This window comes from Ambystoma mexicanum, chromosome 11 (assembly GCF_040938575.1).
Source record: "Ambystoma mexicanum isolate Mex_15411 chromosome 11, UKY_AmexF1_1, whole genome shotgun sequence".
Lineage (NCBI taxonomy): Eukaryota > Metazoa > Chordata > Amphibia > Caudata > Ambystomatidae > Ambystoma > Ambystoma mexicanum.
Genome location: NC_090934.1, coordinates 1,471,778,305 through 1,471,796,227, shown reverse-complemented (window position 1 = coordinate 1,471,796,227; position 17,923 = coordinate 1,471,778,305). Strand labels below are relative to the sequence as shown.

Below are 17,923 nucleotides of genomic sequence, written 5' to 3'. Positions count from 1 at the left end.
CCAAAATACCTCCAACTCTCTCTTCCTAAATATCTTCCTTCACGAGCCCTTCGCTCATCCGTCTCCAACTCCCTCATGGTCAGCCGTTTCTCGAAGCAACGAGCTGGGGGTAGATCTCTCTCCGCAGCAGGGGCCTCCCTCTGGAACAGCCTTCCTGCCTCCCTGAAACTTGAGGAGAACCATCTCCGGTTCCGGAAGCACCTCAAAACCTTCCTCTTCGCTTCTGCCTTCTCTCTCCCTCTCCCCTGCTAATCCTGCTTAACCCCCCACTGAACTCAGCTCAAACCTGCATCTGGGCCACTCTCAGCAACCTCGGTCCAGGGCCCAGCCACTCTCCACCTGCACTGCCTCCCCGGCTCCCCCTGCACTGTGGGACTGTCACTGTATCCCTACAGCCCCTTTCCCAGCACTTGCTCTGCACTTACCTCGCACTTGCCACCAGCTGGCCCTTTCTATTTATTATTTATTATTATTTTATTTTATTTATTTTTTTTACGCTACTTACCTTGTACTGCACTTCCCCCCCCACCTCCTCCCCCCTGCACTTCCTCCTCTTCCCCTTACCTCTGCACTTGCGCGATCTGAATGACACCTGGCCTAGTAGGATCGTTTGTCTGTTTTCCCCTTGTTTCCCTCCCTCCCTGCCTCGTCGCGCCTTGAAACACTTGTGTATAGGCGCGTTACAAATACCATATCATATCATATCATATCATGCCTAGTGTGGGATGTGGCCACCCTGGCCAGATCATGCCTAGTTTGGGATGTGACCACCCTGGTCAGATCTGGACACTCATGCCTAATGTGGGATGTGACCACCCTGGTCAGATCTGGACACTCATGCCTAATGTGGGATGTGACCACCTCGGTCAGATATGGACACTCATGGCAAGTGTGGGATGTGACTGCCCTGGCCAGATCTGGGCACTCATGCCTAGTGTGGGATGTGACTGCCCTGGCCAGATCTGGGCACTCATGCCTAGTGTGGGATGTGACTGCCCTGGCCAGATCTGGACACTCATTGCAAGCATGGGATGTGTTAAGATTCTCTGCTTGATTTAGAAAAGCCTTCATCATCTTGCGCCGTCTTACTTACCCCAGATGCTTGCATGGTATCCACCAAGCTGAAGGCTCAGGTCCGCTGCCGAGCTTCCGGCTCCGCCCTCTCCATGTGTCTGGGTCTACAACCCTAGACTTTGGAACTCTCTTCCCTCGGAACTCAGGGACATCACAGCATGTTTGTGATTTTGGAAATTGTTGAAAACATTCTTAATGTGCCAAATCGGACTCCTGGGTCCTTCCTGAGACTCGTCTTAATGTCAGCATTAGAAAACCCACGCTATTTATACCATCTGCGCCCAATGCCAGCTTCTGAGCAATATCAACCTGGCAAACCAGAAAATACACGTAGCCTTGAGTGAAGGGGCTGGAGACGTGCATAAGACAGAAACCACACAGACACACAATCGCCACACTACAGGGCCTTGCGTAGTACTTAATCTGTGGGGTTTTTTTGCCAGGGCTGAGCCCCAGCACTTATTGTTTCAGAATCAGTTCAATTATGTCATTATGTTTTGCAGCTTTATTTTTCCAGCAGTTCGTTATTCTTAGAGTCACATAACAAGCAACAGCAGTGTGCGCCACACCAGCTCTGCTGTGGTGGTTGTCCAGTTTCATGCCAGCAAGCTGCTCGAGACAGCCTCACTGGCAGCAGTGCCACAGCAGGGTGGTTGGGTTTACTGTTTGGAGCAGGCAGAAGCAGTGCAGCCACAGTACCAGGTGCAGCTCACTATTTAGCAGATGGCCAGCACATGCGTATCTGCCAGTGTGAAGCCAGCACACACATGCAGAACCCAGGAAGTATTGGGCCCTGGTAATTCACATGCCCCTGTGTGATAATGCATGCCCGACATGCTTAGACACTGTCACCACAATTGCACTCATGTTCATCAGGGGGGTAGCGTAGCAAACATGCATAAAAGACTTGCGTACGCCTTTCACGCATGTTTGCTATGTCACGCACCATTTTCAATCATTTGAATGGTGGAGGGGATGGGCAGAACGCAGCGTGCGTTGCCACCGTCTCCCTTCCTCTCGGCCATACAAATGCTCCAGCATTTGCGCCGGCATGGATTTTCATCCTGGTGCATATACTGCAGATCCCTATGGGGTCCGCCTTCTTTATGTTAATGTTTAAGGACATTTGTACCGCGCACTATCACCACCGGAGTAGTCCCTGGCACTCTGGCGGCACTGAAAAAAGGGTAGCGGGGGGAGGTGAGTTAGTGGGAATAAGCTGGAAAAGTGCAAGAGAGCAGTGATGTGCTGTTGGCAGCTTCAGCCCGGTGGGTTGGTAGGCTGGGCTTGGTTTTTTTTTTACGGTCGGTAGTCGTTGTGTGCTGTTGAGCGAGTCAATGTGTGGTTTGTTTTGTTTTTGCAGTGTAGTGAATTTTGTGCAGATTGCTGTGTTTTAGGCTTGTGGTTGTGTTTGGTTAGAGTTTGAGAGGTGTGTGCCGTTGGGTGAAATTGTTAGTGGATCGGTTAATTTGCATTGCTGTCCTTGCAATTATGTCTAGGATGATAGTTGCTTTCATTCACTCTTCCATCTGAGTGTGGCGCGTGCTAATCTTCAATATCCTATCTAGATGTGATGCAGGCTAAAGTTAAGAATTCCATCTAAGTGTGGCGCGTGCTAACATTCATAATCCGATCTAGATGTGATGCAGGCTAAAGTTAAGAATTCCATCTAAGTGTGGCGCGTGCTAACATTCACTATCCCATCGGATGTGACGCAGGCTAAGAATTCCATCCAAGTGTGGCACATGTTAACATTCATGATCTTATCTAGATGTGACATAGGCTAGAGTTAAGAATTCCATCTCAGTGTGGAACATGTTAACATTCATGATCCTATCTAGATGTGAGGTAGGCTAAAGTTAAGAATTTCATCTCAGTGTGGCACATGCAAACATTGTTACACCTGTCTAAGTGTGAGGTAGGTTAATCTTCACCGTACTCTCTAGGTGTGGCACTAGTTAATATTGGCAAGTATGTTAGTGTGTAATGCAAGGCAACATTTACAGTCCAGCCATGAATAGAGTTAGGCTGGTGGTCACAAATCTCTCTAAGCATGCATGGTGTAAGTCTATGGCAGTCTACGTTATGGAAAGGTAAGGTAGAGTGGCAGGGGCTTTCTGGAGTAGAGTAATTGCTCTGCTCCCCACCTATGCCAAACTTACAGTTTGTGTTGGGTCTGTTGACTGCTGGCTTCATTGGCTTTCCCTGTGACACTTGCAGACACGCATTGGAGCCGCCAATGTAGGAGCTGCCCTTTGCCGCAGGGGCTGCTGGGCAGAGGGCTGCCCTGGGAAGGTCAGTTTAGACCAAGTATCCCGCCAATCAGGGCCTTGGGGAGGGCTGATCTGCGGGAGCTGAGGGATCAAGGAAATGCGCATAGGGGATGGGTCCAGGATCTCTTGGGGGTGCAAGCGGGCCTGGGGGAGTGGAAACCCCCCCCCCAAAATGCGTTCAGCCAGAGCCCGGGAGGGTCTCTTACCTTTCTTTCCAACCTGCTTCGCCTGATGTAAAATGGCGACCAGGGAGTTGTGTCGAGTTGGGTATATCTACACAACAGGCGAATTCTCACCAATCAGGGCCTTGGGAGAGGGCTGGGGGGCGGGAGCCGAGGGTTCAAGGAAGTGCGCATGGGGAATGGGTCCTGGATCTCTTGGGGGCATGAGCGGGTCTCGGGGAGTGGAAAAAAACACAAAATGTGTTCAATCAGGGCCCGGCAGGGTCTCTTACCTTTCCTTCTAACCTGCTTCACCTGATGTTAAAATGCACAAGCATTAAGGGGGCGGACCCCAAACAGATCCACTGTAAACACTGCCTGTCATGCAGACAGGCAGCGCTTACAATTAAACATGTTGGGCTGGGTTTCATTGTAATTGTGAGTCCTGCATGTCATGCCTTTGTGGTTTGTTACCTTTGGGCTGAGTGCATCTAACTTAAGGTCTGCATTCTCAACCTTTGTAGACTTTCATTTTTTTTTGTACGTAGTAACCTTAACTGTTTTTAAAAAGGTGTCTTTTCCACTGATAGTAAGGATAATATGATGCAAACCGTAATATAGCCTCGGGTATTTCCCCCACCTGTGGAATCTTTCTCCATAGACCTCGAGAACCAGAGGATTTTGTAGAATTAAAAAGAAACGGGATATTGCTTTTTAAACATATATTATTATCAGCCCTAGCGACCACTTTTACTCCCAAAAAATAGGGAGTAGAAATACTCCCAACAAACAATGGGAAACGCACATATGCGCTTGTGCCCCCGCTTTCACCCCCACAGCTCCATGGATATGTTTGGCCCAGTAGTGCACGTGCCACAGGAAGAAACAACCATCATTACTGTCTGATGGGAAGAAGCAAATAAGTATCTTTTAATGCGCACGAATAACTAAGTGCAAAGAAATTATTGTTACAAAAATATTTTCGTTTTCCAGTTAAAGCATATTTTTACTCGCTTATAAAACACTCCCATTGGGAATGGGACATTTGTACTCCCTAATAGATTGTTTTAATCCCAACTTTTACAACGGAGAGTAAAATACTCCCCCAGTTATGCGGTTTAAACCAGTTCCATTTTGAACAGAATAATGTAGTATTATAGGGTGAGCAAAAACCAAGAGGGTATGACTGGAAGGTTTGGACTGAATCTTAACCACTGGTATTGCTCTGGGCAACCCTCTAGACCATGTTATTCACCTGCAAGGCCATTACAGAAGGGGAAACACCACATGCAAATCAGGCTTGGTCCCACCCCAAAAGGGGTAGTCCAGCCCGAACTGCTATGTCACATCCCTTCTGCACAAGACCACAAGCACCCCCAAACATGTCTTGGCCTTTTTGGGCCTCATTAGTGAGGGGTAGCTTGGGTCTCTAGGCCCAGCAGGCACGGGACCCAAGTGTGGGCATACCCGTCCCACTCGGGGTGACAAAGCAAAAACAAAGAGGTGATGGCTGGAAGGTTTAGACTGAATCTTAACCACTGGAATTGCTCTGGGTAAACCTCCAGGCCATTGTTCTTCACCCGCCAAGCCATTACAGAAGGGGAAAGACCATATGCAAATCAGGCTTGGCCCCACCCCAAAAGGGGCAGTCCAGCCCGAACTGCTAGGTCACATTATAGGGTGAGCTGCAGGCAAGAGGGCAAAAGTATGGGGCGAAAGAGTGGTCCTGAGGGAAGCAATGCTCCTGGCACATTCAGTTGCCACTCTTGTCACCCCCCTCTTCCATTGTTCTCGCCCTCACTTCAGCAGTCATTCCTCTGCTCATTGTTGGTACTACGAATCAGCTGTTCTCTGAGCACTATTCCACACGGGCATTTATCGGTAGTTACAGACTGCATCCTGAAGAGCCTCAGTAACACTTCAGCTCTCAGCATTCCCATTCATGGGTTAGTAACTTGCATTAAATGGCCCAACACATCCGTACCAAGCGTTTTAACTCAGTGGGGTTTCTGATCAGCCCCCATTGCTTTTCTTGCAATGTATTAGGGGCCCTGTGTGTTTTCAACTCGCAACTTCTACCCCCTGCAGTAGACAGGACACAGGGCATTCATTCCTTGAGCTGGAAACCTGTGTGATGCTACAGCTGCTGCTCCCCAGGTCTCTGCAGGGCTGTCACAAGGCCGCAGCAAACTGCTGAAGTTTAACATTCCGTTCAGAACTAAAGTCCAGAGAGGCCGCAGTGACATCACTGGATGCAAGACGCCCCCTGCCCCCCCCCCCCCGCTTTCCCGGATCATCGAGTTCCAGATTTCATCTTCACAGGAGAAGAGAACCGAGGAAAGAAGCTGGGAGCCGAGCTTAATGCAGACACTTGGAAATATCAAAACAGGCATTGATGAAAAGCTTATAATCAATCTTCATCGATGGGAGATTCGTCTATTACATTGCTTTCCGCTCATGCCTGCCACTGAAGAATGACAAAACCATAGGAGAGGCTTTCTTGCTCCCACCCCAAAATCTGTTGGGTCTCAACCCCCCTGCAAGGACCAGAACTAGTCCTAAACACGCTAAGGACTTGCTGGGCATCATTAAGATTGAGGGATTTGGTACACAAAGGAATATCTGGATCAAGACCATGCCCGGCACGTGCCGTGCCCACCCTCTCTCAGTTTCAGTCACCAGAGTCTTCCAATCGGTGGGCGCCACACTCTCTCAGGACTAAGATATTGGTGGGCGCCATGCTCAGCGGGCGGCATGCTCTCTCTGGACCAAGATATCAATGGGTGGCACACGGTGGGTGCCACAGTCTCTCTGGACAAAGATATCGGTGGGTGCCACACGGTGCGTGCCACAGTCTCTCTGGACAAAGATATCGGTGGGTGCCACACGGTGGGTGCCACAGTCTCTCTGGACAAAGATATTAGTGGGTGCTACACGGTCGGTGCCACACTCTCTCTGGACTAAGATATCGGTGGGTGCCACATTCCCTTTGGCCTCAGATATCAGTGGGTGCCACGCTCTCTCTGGAATAAGATATTGGTGGGTGCAACACAGCCGGTGCAACCCTCTCTCTGGACTAAGATATCGGTGGGTGCCACACTCTCTGGACTAATATATCAGTGCGTGCCACATTCTCTGTGGACTAAGATATTGGTGGGTGCCAAGCTCCGGCTGGGCTAAGATACCGGTCGGTGCCACACTGTCTCTGAACTAAGATATTGATGGGTGCCACGCTCTCTCTGGACTAATATATTGGTGGGCGCCATGCTCAGCAGGCGGCATGCTCTCTCTGGACCAAGATATCAATGGGTGGCACACGGTGGGTGCCACAGTCTCTCTGGACAAAGATATCGGTGGGTGCCACATGGTGGGTGCCACAGTCTCTCTGGACAAAGATATTAGTGGGTGCTACACGGTCGGTGCCACACTCTCTCTGGACTAAGATATCGGTGGGTGCCACATTCCCTTTGGCCTCAGATATCAGTGGGTGCCACGCTCTCTGTGGAATAAGATATTGGTGGGTGCAACACAGTCGGTGCAACCCTCTCTCTGGACTAAGATATCAGTGGGTGCCACACTCTCTGGACTAATATATCGGTGCGTGCCACATTCTCTGTGGACTAAGATATTGGTGGGTGCCAAGCTCCGGCTGGGCTAAGATACCGGTCGGTGCCACACTGTCTCTGAACTAAGATACCGGTGGTTGCCACACTCTCTCTGGACTAAGATATTGGTGGGCGCCATGCTCTCCCTGGACTAAGATATTGGTGAGTGCCATGCTCAGCGGGCGGCATGCTCTCTCTGGACCAAGATATCAATGGGTGGCACACGGTGGGTGCCACAGTCTCTCTGGACAAAGATATTAGTGGGTGCTACACGGTCGGTGCCACACTCTCTCTGGACTAAGATATCGGTGGGTGCCACACGGTGCGTGCCACAGTCTCTCTGGACAAAGATATCGGTGGGTGCCACACGGTGGGGGCCACAGTCTCTCTGGACAAAGATATCAGTGGGTGCCACACTCTCTGGACTAATATATCGGTGCGTGCCACATTCTCTGTGGACTAAGATATTGGTGGGTGCCAAGCTCCGGCTGGGCTAAGATACCGGTCGGTGCCACACTGTCTCTGAACTAAGATATTGATGGGTGCCACACTCTCTCTGGACTAAGATATTGGTGGGCGCCATGCTCAGCGGGCGGCATGCTCTCTCTGGACTAAGATATCGGTGGGTGCCACACGGTGGGTGCCACAGGATCTCTGGACTAAGATATTGGTGAGCGCCATGCTCAGCAGACGGCATGCTCTCTCTGGACTAAGATATCAGTGGGTGCCACACGGTGGGCGCCATGCTCTCTCTGGACTAAGATATTGGTGAGTGCCATGCTCAGCGGACGGCATGCTCTCTCTGGACTAAGATATCTGTGGGTGCCACACGGTGGGTGCCACAGTCTCTATGGACAAAGATATTAGTGGGTACTACACGGTCGGTGCCACACTCTCTCTGGACTAAGATATCGGTGGGTGCCACATTCCCTTTGGCCTCAGATATCAGTGGGTGCCACGCTCTCTCTGTAATAAGATATTGGTGGGTGCCACACTTTCTCTGGACTAAGATATCGGTGGGTACAACACAGTCGGTGCAACCCTCTCTCTGGACTAAGATATCAGTGGGTGCCACACTCTCTGGACTAATATATTGGTGCATGCCACATTCTCTGTGTACTAAGATATTGGTGGGTGCCAAGCTCCCGCTGGACTAAGATACCGGTGGGTGCCACACTCTCTCAAAACTAAGATATTGATGGGTGCCACGCTCTCTCTGGACTAAGATATTGGTGGGCGCCATGCTCTCTCTGGACTAAGATATTGGTGAGCGCCATGCTCAGCGGGCGGCATGCTCTCTCTGGACCAAGATATCAGTGGGTGCCACACGGTGGGTGCCACAGTCTCTCTGGACAAAGATATTAGTGGGTGCTACACGGTCGGTGCCACACGCTCTCTGGACTAAGATATCGGTGGGTGCCACACGGTGGGTGCCACAGTCTCTCTGGACAAAGATATTAGTGGGTGCTACACGGTCGGTGCCACACTCTCTCTGGACTAAGATATCGGTGGGTGCCACACGGTGGGTGCCACAGTCTCTATGGACAAAGATATTAGTGGGTGCTACACGGTCGATGCCACACTCTCTCTAGATTAAGATATCGGTGGGTGCCACACGGTGGGTGCCACAGTCTCTATGGACAAAGATATTAGTGGGTGCTACACGGTCGGTGCCACACTCTCTGGACTAAGATATCGGTGAGTGCCACGCTCTCTCTGGACTAAGATATCGGTGGGTGCCACACGGTGGGTGCCACAGTCTCTATGGACAAAGATATTAGTGGGTGCTACACGGTCGATGCCACACTCTCTCTGGATTAAGATATCGGTGGGTGCCACACGGTGGGTGCCACAGTCTCTATGGACAAAGATATTAGTGGGTGCTACACGGTCGGTGCCACACTCTCTGGACTAAGATATCGGTGAGTGCCACGCTCTCTCTGGACTAAGATATCGGTGGGTACCCGGTCTCTCTGCACTAAGATTTCGGTGGGTGCCACGCTCTCTGTGGACTAAGATATCGGTGGGTGCCACTCTCTCTCTGGACTAAGATATCGGTGGGCGCCACGCTCTCTCTGGACTAAGATATTGGTGGGTGCCCGGTCTCTCTGCACTAAGATTTCGGTGGGTGCCACGCTCTCTCTGGACTAAGATATCGGTGGGCGCCACGCTCTCTCTGGACTAAGATATTGGTGGGCGCCATGCTCTCTCTGGACTAAGATATTGGTGAGCGCCATGCTCAGCGGGCGGCATGCTCTCTCTGGACCAAGATATCAGTGGGTGCCACACGGTGGGTGCCACAGTCTCTCTGGACAAAGATATTAGTGGGTGCTACACGGTCGGTGCCACACTCTCTCTGGACTAAGATATCGGTGGGCGCCACGCTCTCTCTGGACTAAGATATACCATTAACATGATCTGAAATTAGAGGAAGCACATGCCAGGAGTTACTTGGACCGTATCTCTTATTGCAGTGTGTAGCATTTAATTAATTAAAAGACAGTGGGACTGTGCCTGGCACAGTACATGCTCCTGTTATTTTCTAGCTGGCATGGATTCTTAATGTCTTTACCACAATACCGACATTGGACCGGAAAGCAGGGTGCGACTGATGGCATTGATGCCTTTAACATGGAATGAGCTGCTCCTCAAATGTGAATTTACCCAGAGGTCCTTCCCTGTTTTGCATAATGCACGTATCACTCTATACTTGCAGGCACTTCTGGTTTTACAAATTGTAGGGTGCCGTTTGAAAATGGAGTCACATAAAAGGTATCCAGCTTAGAAGTCACACATATTCTTTCAACATGGCAGGAAATAGAAGAAGCCCTCCCCTCCTGAGTTTAGAAGTGGAAGCATCTGTACTGCACCCATCAACACCCCTCGTCAACAAGGGCCCATGTCTCCTCCCTCCAACTATAGGGTGCTGCAGGAAGACACACAGATCACAAACCCAAGGCTCTGCCTTGTCTCACACTCGTGTTATTAGGAAAGGCAAAAAACGCCACTTTGAGGCACCGTTCCTACCTCTCCCATGGCACTTTAGAGTGGGCGTGGCCATTCCTATAGCCCAACCGTGGCAGTACTTTACGGCGCCAGTCCACTCCTAGGTTACATCCTGGTGCACCGGGGTCACTATTCTGTGCTTCCAATTGATACATAGGGCCTGATTCATGGAATGTTTAGTGCTTTGTAAAGCCACTTTGTACTGCCAACAATCCCCCTGATTTACAGAACAGTGCAAAGTGTATTTTTCTAGCGCAACTGTGACACATCGGCAGGGCAACTCCCGGCCCCCTGCTGCTCCCCCACGATTGCTCCCCCACATTGCCTGCATGTTAAGGGTTAACGCTGCAATTCCCACCACTGGCTATTTGGGGTGATGGATGCCCTAGCCATGACAGATGTGCAATTTACATAGGCCAAAGAACATACAATTAGATAACACACTAGTTTAAGAGAAATGCTTAAGTGCTTCTTTAAACACATCATCATTGTGAACATGTTGCTGGGATTGCATAGGTGGCAATTGGAACATACAGAACATCTACCCACAGACACACGAGCAAACCTGTTTTCCTACTAAGATCAATTGATCGACAAATGCAGGAAAAATGAGTACTGAACTGTTAAGCTTGCCTGCCAAACATTACAGTAAAACCTTTGTGTATAGGTTGGCGTTAATGAAAGGCACTCCTCTTAGGCAGTGGCCTTTCCCTGGCCTTTCCCCCTGTGTTGCTACTGCTGGCAGGTGGCGGTCCTCTTGTTGCCAACCCACACTAATGTTGTAGTGTTGCTGCAGTAGTGGAGGAGGTCCAGGGTTATGCAGGAGGACTGGAGAACTGTGCCGGCGTGGCCAGCACAAGCACCCAGCAATGCCACCTTCCAACTCAAATGGATAACTTCCACTCTGCTGTCGCTGTGGGCCCTCAGGTGCTTGAATGACGATGCACCGACACAGGGTGAGGAATGTGGCTAGTGCATGCTGTGTGGGAACTGCTGAATGAGATTTCATAACAAAGTTGCCAAAACACAACATCATAATCAGACTGAGAATGAGAAAATAAGTGCCGGAGACCAGAAATAAGTTCTGGGGCTGAGCTCTGGCAAGCACTGGACTACAATACTCTGTGTTCTGCATTCACTTAGCCATCAGTGCCCCGGCTTCTTTTCAGTCTGCCTTGGCACCCTAGACAAAGCTCTAGCCAATATATACATTATAGTAGCAGAGTCGCGCACTTCCAGCCGCAACACTAATCTGCTTCACCTACTCCAGGCCCTGCCAGCCACACTTCTACGCCCCCCCCCCCCCCCGCCCCCACTCGGAATAACCTGGCACACCCATCCACGTTGCAGATAAGGCGCCCACTCGCTGCTCCTCCTGGGTGTGTCCCCACGGTGTGTGTACGTGATTCTCCACACGTAGACAAGGTGACCTTTGGCCCGGCTGCGTGGCAGGGAGCTTAGCGCCGCCATCTGGGCTGCTTAGTAGAGGTGGCAGAAGGGCCGGCTAACGCCTGGCAGAGCCGCAGCCACGGATTTACTACGAGGGGAGGGCAGGGACAGGTTCAGCCAACCCGGAAAGAGGAAAGGTGGTCTCCTGCCGGGTGTCAGGCGCCACACTGCAGGCCTGTAGTGCTTTCAGAAAGCCCTCAGAATTAGCGAGCGCAGACATGGCGCATTTATTAGGCATTACTGAAGGGGTCATTTATCACGTGCACCATGACCCTTGCACTCCACGTGCACACTTCCAGCAACTTCTTTTTTGTTTTATTTAGAACTGTAAACAAGAATACTCCCGGCGGTAGATGCCTTTTAATCACTGCTGTAAATGGGGAGGCACTTCTTTTCTTTGCAAGCCACAGTGTCAGCACTTTTCAGCAGGAAGCCAGTACAAGGGGGATAGTGCTGGCAATTCCCAGCAGCACACAGTTACTCTCGGATATTGCCAGCAATTCCCAGCAGCAAGAAGTTACTCTGGTATAGTGCCGGCAATTCCCAGCAGCACGCAGTTACTCTGGGATAGTGCCAGCAATTCCCAGCGCAAGCAGTTACTCTGGGATAGTGCTGGCAATTCCCAGTAGCACGCAGTTACTCTGGTATAGTGCCGGCAATTCCCAGCAGCAGGCAGTTACTCTGGGATAGTGCCGGCAATTCCCAGCAGCACGCAGTTACTCTATGATAGTGCTGGCAAATCCCAGCAACACGCAGTTACTCTGTGATAGTACCAGCAATTCCCAGCAGCACGCAGTTACTCTGTGATAGTACCAGCAATTCCCAGCAGCACGCTGTTACTCTGTGATAGTGCCAGCAATTCCCAGCAGCAAGAAGTTCTCTGTGATAGTACCAGCAATTCCCAGCCGCAAGCAGTTACTCTGGTATAGTGTTGGCAATTCCCAGCAGCAAGCAGTTACTCTGGTATAGTGCCGGCAATTCCCAGCAGCAAGCAGTTACTCTGGGAGAGTGCAGGCAATTCCCAGCAGCACACAGTTACTCTGTGATAGTACCAGCAATTCCCAGCAGCACGCAGTTACTCTGTGATAGTACCAGCAATTCCAGCACGCAATTACTCTGTGATAGTGCCAGCAATTCCCAGCAGCAAGAAGTTACTCTGTGATAGTACCGGCAATTCCCATCAGCAAGCAGTTACTCTGTGATAGTGCCGGCAATTCTCAGCAGCAAGAAGTTACTTTGTGATAGTACCGGCAATTCCCAGCAGCAAGAAGTTACTCTGTGATAGTGCCAGCAGTTCCCAGCAGCAAGAAGTTACTCTGTGATAGTACCGGCAATTCCCAGCAGCAAGAAGTTACTCTGTGATAGTACCGGCAATGCCCAGCAGCAAGCAGTTACTCTGTGATAGTGCTGGCAATTCCTAGCAGCACGCAGTTACTCTGTGATGGTGTTGGAAATTCCCAGTAGCAAGCAGTTACTCTGTGATAGTGCCAGCTATTCCCAGTAGCAAGCAGTTACTCTGTGATGGTGCCAGAAATTCCCAGGAGCAAGATGTTACTCTGGGATAGTGCCGGAAATTCCCAGCAGCAAGAAGTTACTCTGGCATAGTGCGCAAATTCCCAGCAGCACGCAGTTACTCTGTGATAGTGCCAGCAATTCCCAGCAGCAAGCAGTTCCCAGCAGCAAGCAGTTACTCTGTGATAGTGCCGGCAATTCCCAGCAGCAAACAGTTACTCTGTGATGGTGCTGGAAATTCCCAGCAGCACGCAGTTACTCTGTGATAGTGCCGGAAATTCCCAGCAGCACACAGTCACTCTGATGGTGCTGGAAATTCCCAGCAGCACGCATTTACTCTGTGATAGTGCCGGAAATTCCCAGCAGCAAGCAGTTACTCTGTGATAGTGCCGGAAATTCCCAGCAGCACGCAGTTACTCTGTGATAGTGCGGCAATTCCCAGCAGCAAGCAGTTACTCTGTGATAGTGCCGGCAATTCCCAGCAGCAAGCAGTTACTCTGGGATAGTGCTGGAAATTCCCAGCAGCAAGCAGTTACTCTGGGATAGTGCCGGAAATTCCCATCAGCAAGCAGTTACTCTGTGATAGTGCCGGCAATTCCCAGCAGCAAGCAGTTACTCTGGGATAGTGCCGGAAATTCCCAGCAGCACACAGTTACTCTGGGATAGTGCCGGAAATTCCCAGCAGCACGTAGTTACTCTGGGATAGTGCCGTCAATTCCCAGCAGCACGCAGTTACTCTGGGATAGTGCCAGCAATTCCCAGCAGCACGCAGTTACTCTGTTATGGTGCTGGCAATTCCCAGCAGCACGCAGTTCCTCTGGGATAGTGCCGGCAATTCCCAGCAGCACGCAGTTACTCTGGGATAGTGCCGTCAATTCCCAGCAGCACGCAGTTACTCTGTGATAGTGCCAGCAATTCCCAGCAGCATGCAGTTACTCTATGATAGTGCCAACAATTCCCAGCAGCACGCAGTTACTCTGGGATAGTGCCGTCAATTCCCAGCAGCACACAGTTACTCTGTTATGGTGCCGGCAATTCCCAGCAGCATGCAGTTACTCTGTGATAGTGCCAGCAATACCCAGCAGCACGCAGTTACTCTGGGATAGTGCCTGCAATTCCCAGCAGCAAGCAGTTACTCTGGGATAGTGCCGGCAATTCCAAGCAGCATGCAATTACTCTGTGATAGTCCCGGCAATTCCCAGCAGCACGCAATTACTCTGGGATAGTGCCTGCAATTCCCAGCAGCAAGCAGTTACTCTGGGATAGTGCCGGCAATTCCAAGCAGCACGCAATTACTCTGTGATAGTCCCGGCAATTCCCAGCAGCACCCAGTTACTCTGGGATAGTGCCATCAATTCCCAGCAGCACGCAGTTACTCTGGGATAGTGCCAGCAATTCCCAGCAGCACGCAGTTACTCTGTTATGGTGCTGGCAATTCCCAGCAGCACGCAGTTACTCTGGGATAGTGCCGGCAATTTCCAGCAGCACGCAGTTACTCTGTGATAGTGCCAGCAATTCCCAGCAGCATGCAGTTACTCTATGATAGTGCCAACAATTCCCAGCAGCATGCAGTTACTCTGGGATAGTGCCGTCAATTCCCAGCAGCACACAGTTACTCTGTTATGGTGCCGGCAATTCCCAGCAGCATGCAGTTACTCTGTGATAGTGCCAGCAATACCCAGCAGCACGCAGTTACTCTGTGATAGTGCCAGCAATTCCCAGCAGCAAGCAGTTACTCTGGGATGGTACCGGAAATTCCCAGCAGCACGCAGTTACTCTGAGATAGTGCCGTCAATTCCCAGCAGCACGCAGTTACTCTGTGATAGTGCCAGAAATTCCCAGCAGCACGCAGTTACTCTGGGATAGTGCTGGCAATTCCCAGCAGCACACAGTTACTCTGGGATAGTGCCTGCAATTCCCAGCAGCAAGCAGTTACTCTGGGATAGTGCCGGCAATTCCAAGCAGCACGCAATTACTCTGGGATAGTGCCTGCAATTCCCAGCAGCAAGCAGTTACTCTGTGATAGTCCCGGCAATTCCCAGCAGCACGCAATTACTCTGGGATAGTGCCTGCAATTCCCAGCAGCAAGCAGTTACTCTGGAATAGTGCCGGCAATTCCAAGCAGCACGCAATTACTCTGTGATAGTCCCGGCAATTCCCAGCAGCACGCAGTTACTCTGGGATAGTGAGTGCCCGCACTTCTGTATCCCCATTGCAAGCACTGGTTATAACACAGCAACTCGTAACCCATACCGATTTGCAATGATGGTACAATGCTCCTGTTTGTCACACAAAAGTGCCTTGTGTGTGTCCTTGAGAGGGCCACTTTATATATTTCTTGTCCTCCCAGTGTGCAGGGAGTGGGGACCTGACACCCGACTGCCCCTTTGACCAAGGCAACCATAGCTAGAACTCTTAACCTGTTAAGTGCTGAGGGCGAGTATGCTCGTCCTAGTTGCATAGACATGCATAATAGCCCAGCAGTCAGAGGTTTTTGCTGCAGTACTCTGGCAAGACGTGTGCGTGCATGTGTGTGTGTTTGTGCTGAGATAGGGAGGCAGGCTGGTGGAACATCAACGTGTCGCTGTTTTCCCAGAACGCAGACACAAAATATAGTTGTAATACTTGTTATTATAAATTGGGCACAGACTAAAACAAAAAACACCAGGAGGGTGGCAAACTCAATAACCAAAAGAGTCACGATGATGGTGTCTGCAAGTGTCAGATAATACCATCGCAGAGCCTGGAGTCAGGGATGTAACGTGACTGAAGGGGTCCGTCTCTTTCTCTAGCAATTTATCAGAACAGGGACCTCTCCTCTTGCTCCAAAAGGGGTATGGGTAAGTACTGTTCAGTCTCACCAAGCTCCAGAAATAAAACCACAACAATCCAAAACCAGGTGCCTGGTCCAAAGTAAAGTGTTCAAAATGTTCTTCCAGATCACAACCAAAAGAGGAAGGAGCAAATGGAATAGTTCCCCGTTCAAGGAGGACTCACCAGTCCTCCCAGTAGTGTACCGGTGGAAGTTGTCCAGTCCTCCCAGTATCGGGCCAGTGGGAGTTGTCCGGTCCTCCCAGTGTTGGACCATTGGGAGTTATCTGGTCCTCCCAGTGTCAGACCTGTGAGAGTTGTCTAATCCTTCCAGTATCGGACCGGTGGGAGTTGTCCGGTCCTCCCAGTATGGGACCAGTGGGAGTTGTCTGGTCCTCTCAGTGTTGGACCAGTGGGAGTTGTCCGGTCCTATCAATGTTGGACCAGTGGGAGTTATCTGGTCTTCCCAGTGCCAGACCAGTGAGAGTTGTCTAATCCTACCTGTATCGGACCAGTGGGAGTTGTCCAGTCCTCCCAGTATCGGACCAGTGGGAGCTGTCTGGTCCTCCCAGTGTCAGACCAGTGGGAGTTGTCTAGTCCTCCCAGTGTTGGACCAGTGGGAGTTGTCCGGTCCTCCCAGTATCGGACCAGTGGGAGTTGTCCGGTCCTCCCAGTGTTGGACCAGTGGGAGTTGTCTAGTCCTCCCAGTGTTGGACCAGTGGGAGTTGTCCGGTCCTGCCATTGTTGGACCAGCTGGAGTTGCCCAGTCCCCCCAGTGTCAGACCAGTGGGAGTTGTCCGGTCCTCCCACTGTCAGACCAGTGAGAGTTGTCTAATCCTCCCAGTGTCGGACCAGGGGGAGTTGTCCGTTCCTCCCGGTGTCGGACCAGTGGGTGTTGTCCAGTCCTCCCAGTGTTGGACCAGTGGGAGTTGTCCGGTCCTCCCAGTGTTGGACCAGTGGGAGTTGTCTGGTCCTCCCAGTGTTGGACCAGCGGAAGTTGCCCAGTCCCCCCAGTGTCAGACCAGTGGAAGTTGTCCGGTCCTCCCAGTGTCAGACCAGTGAGAGTTGGCTAATCCTCCCAGTGTCGGACCAGGGTGAGTTTTCCGTTCCTCCCAGTGTCGGACACGTGGGAGTTGTCCGGTCCTCCCAGTGTCAGACCAGTGAGAGTTGTCTAATCCTCCCAGTGTCGGACCAGCGGGAGTTGGCCGGTCCTCCCAGTGTTGGACCAGTGGGAGTTGTCCGGTACTTCCAGTGTCGGACCAGTGGGAGTTGTCCGGTCCTCCCAGTGTTGGACCAGGGGGAGTTGTCCATTCCTCCCAGTGTCGGATACGTGGGAGTTGTCCGGTCCTCCCAGTGTTGGACCAGCGGGAGCTGTACGGTCCTCCCAGTGTTGGACCAGTGGGAGTTACCAGGTCCGCCTAGTGTCGGACACGTGGGAGTTACCTGGTCCTCTGAGTGTCGGGCCAGCGGGAGTTGCCCGGTCCTCCCAGTGTTGGACCAGCGGGAGCTGTACGGTCCTCCCAGTGTTGGACCAGTGGGAGTTACCAGGTCCGCCTAGTGTCGGACACGTGGGAGTTACCTGGTCCTCTGAGTGTCGGGCCAGCGGGAGTTGCCCGGTCCTCCGGCGATTTACTTAGGATGTAGAAGTTTGCCAGCTGCAGAAGACCCATTGCTGTCTGGCAGCCACATACTATTGGGGTCATCCTGCTCACTGTCTCCTAATGTTTCCTCTGGAGTACCCCCCTGACTGGTCAGCTATGGGCAAGAAGAATGGTCCCACTCTCACGTTTCACCCCCTGCTCCTCTCAGTGTTCTTCCTGGGCACTAGTCCCACGCTGTCCAGACCTGGCTGTACATTCAGTTCCCGGGTGTAGTAGCCCCGCCTTCTCATTCCTCCACCCCCATCTGTGCTCTCCCCTGACTAATGGGCCCTTCAGAACATCCCTGTCTTTGCTGCCCAAGGGGGTGGGGTCTCATTCTCTCCTCTAAGAAGTGTTGCTATTCTCTTGGAACAGGGCCCCTTAATGCCCTG

At 51.4% G+C, this 17,923-nt stretch overlaps 1 long non-coding RNA gene across 1 annotated transcript in view; it reads left to right on the top strand.

Annotated features, from left to right (window-relative positions):
* The window catches only part of LOC138504585 (uncharacterized), a 119,174-nt gene that overhangs the window by 69,517 nt on the left and 31,734 nt on the right, over window positions 1-17,923 (top strand). The window lies entirely within an intron of this gene.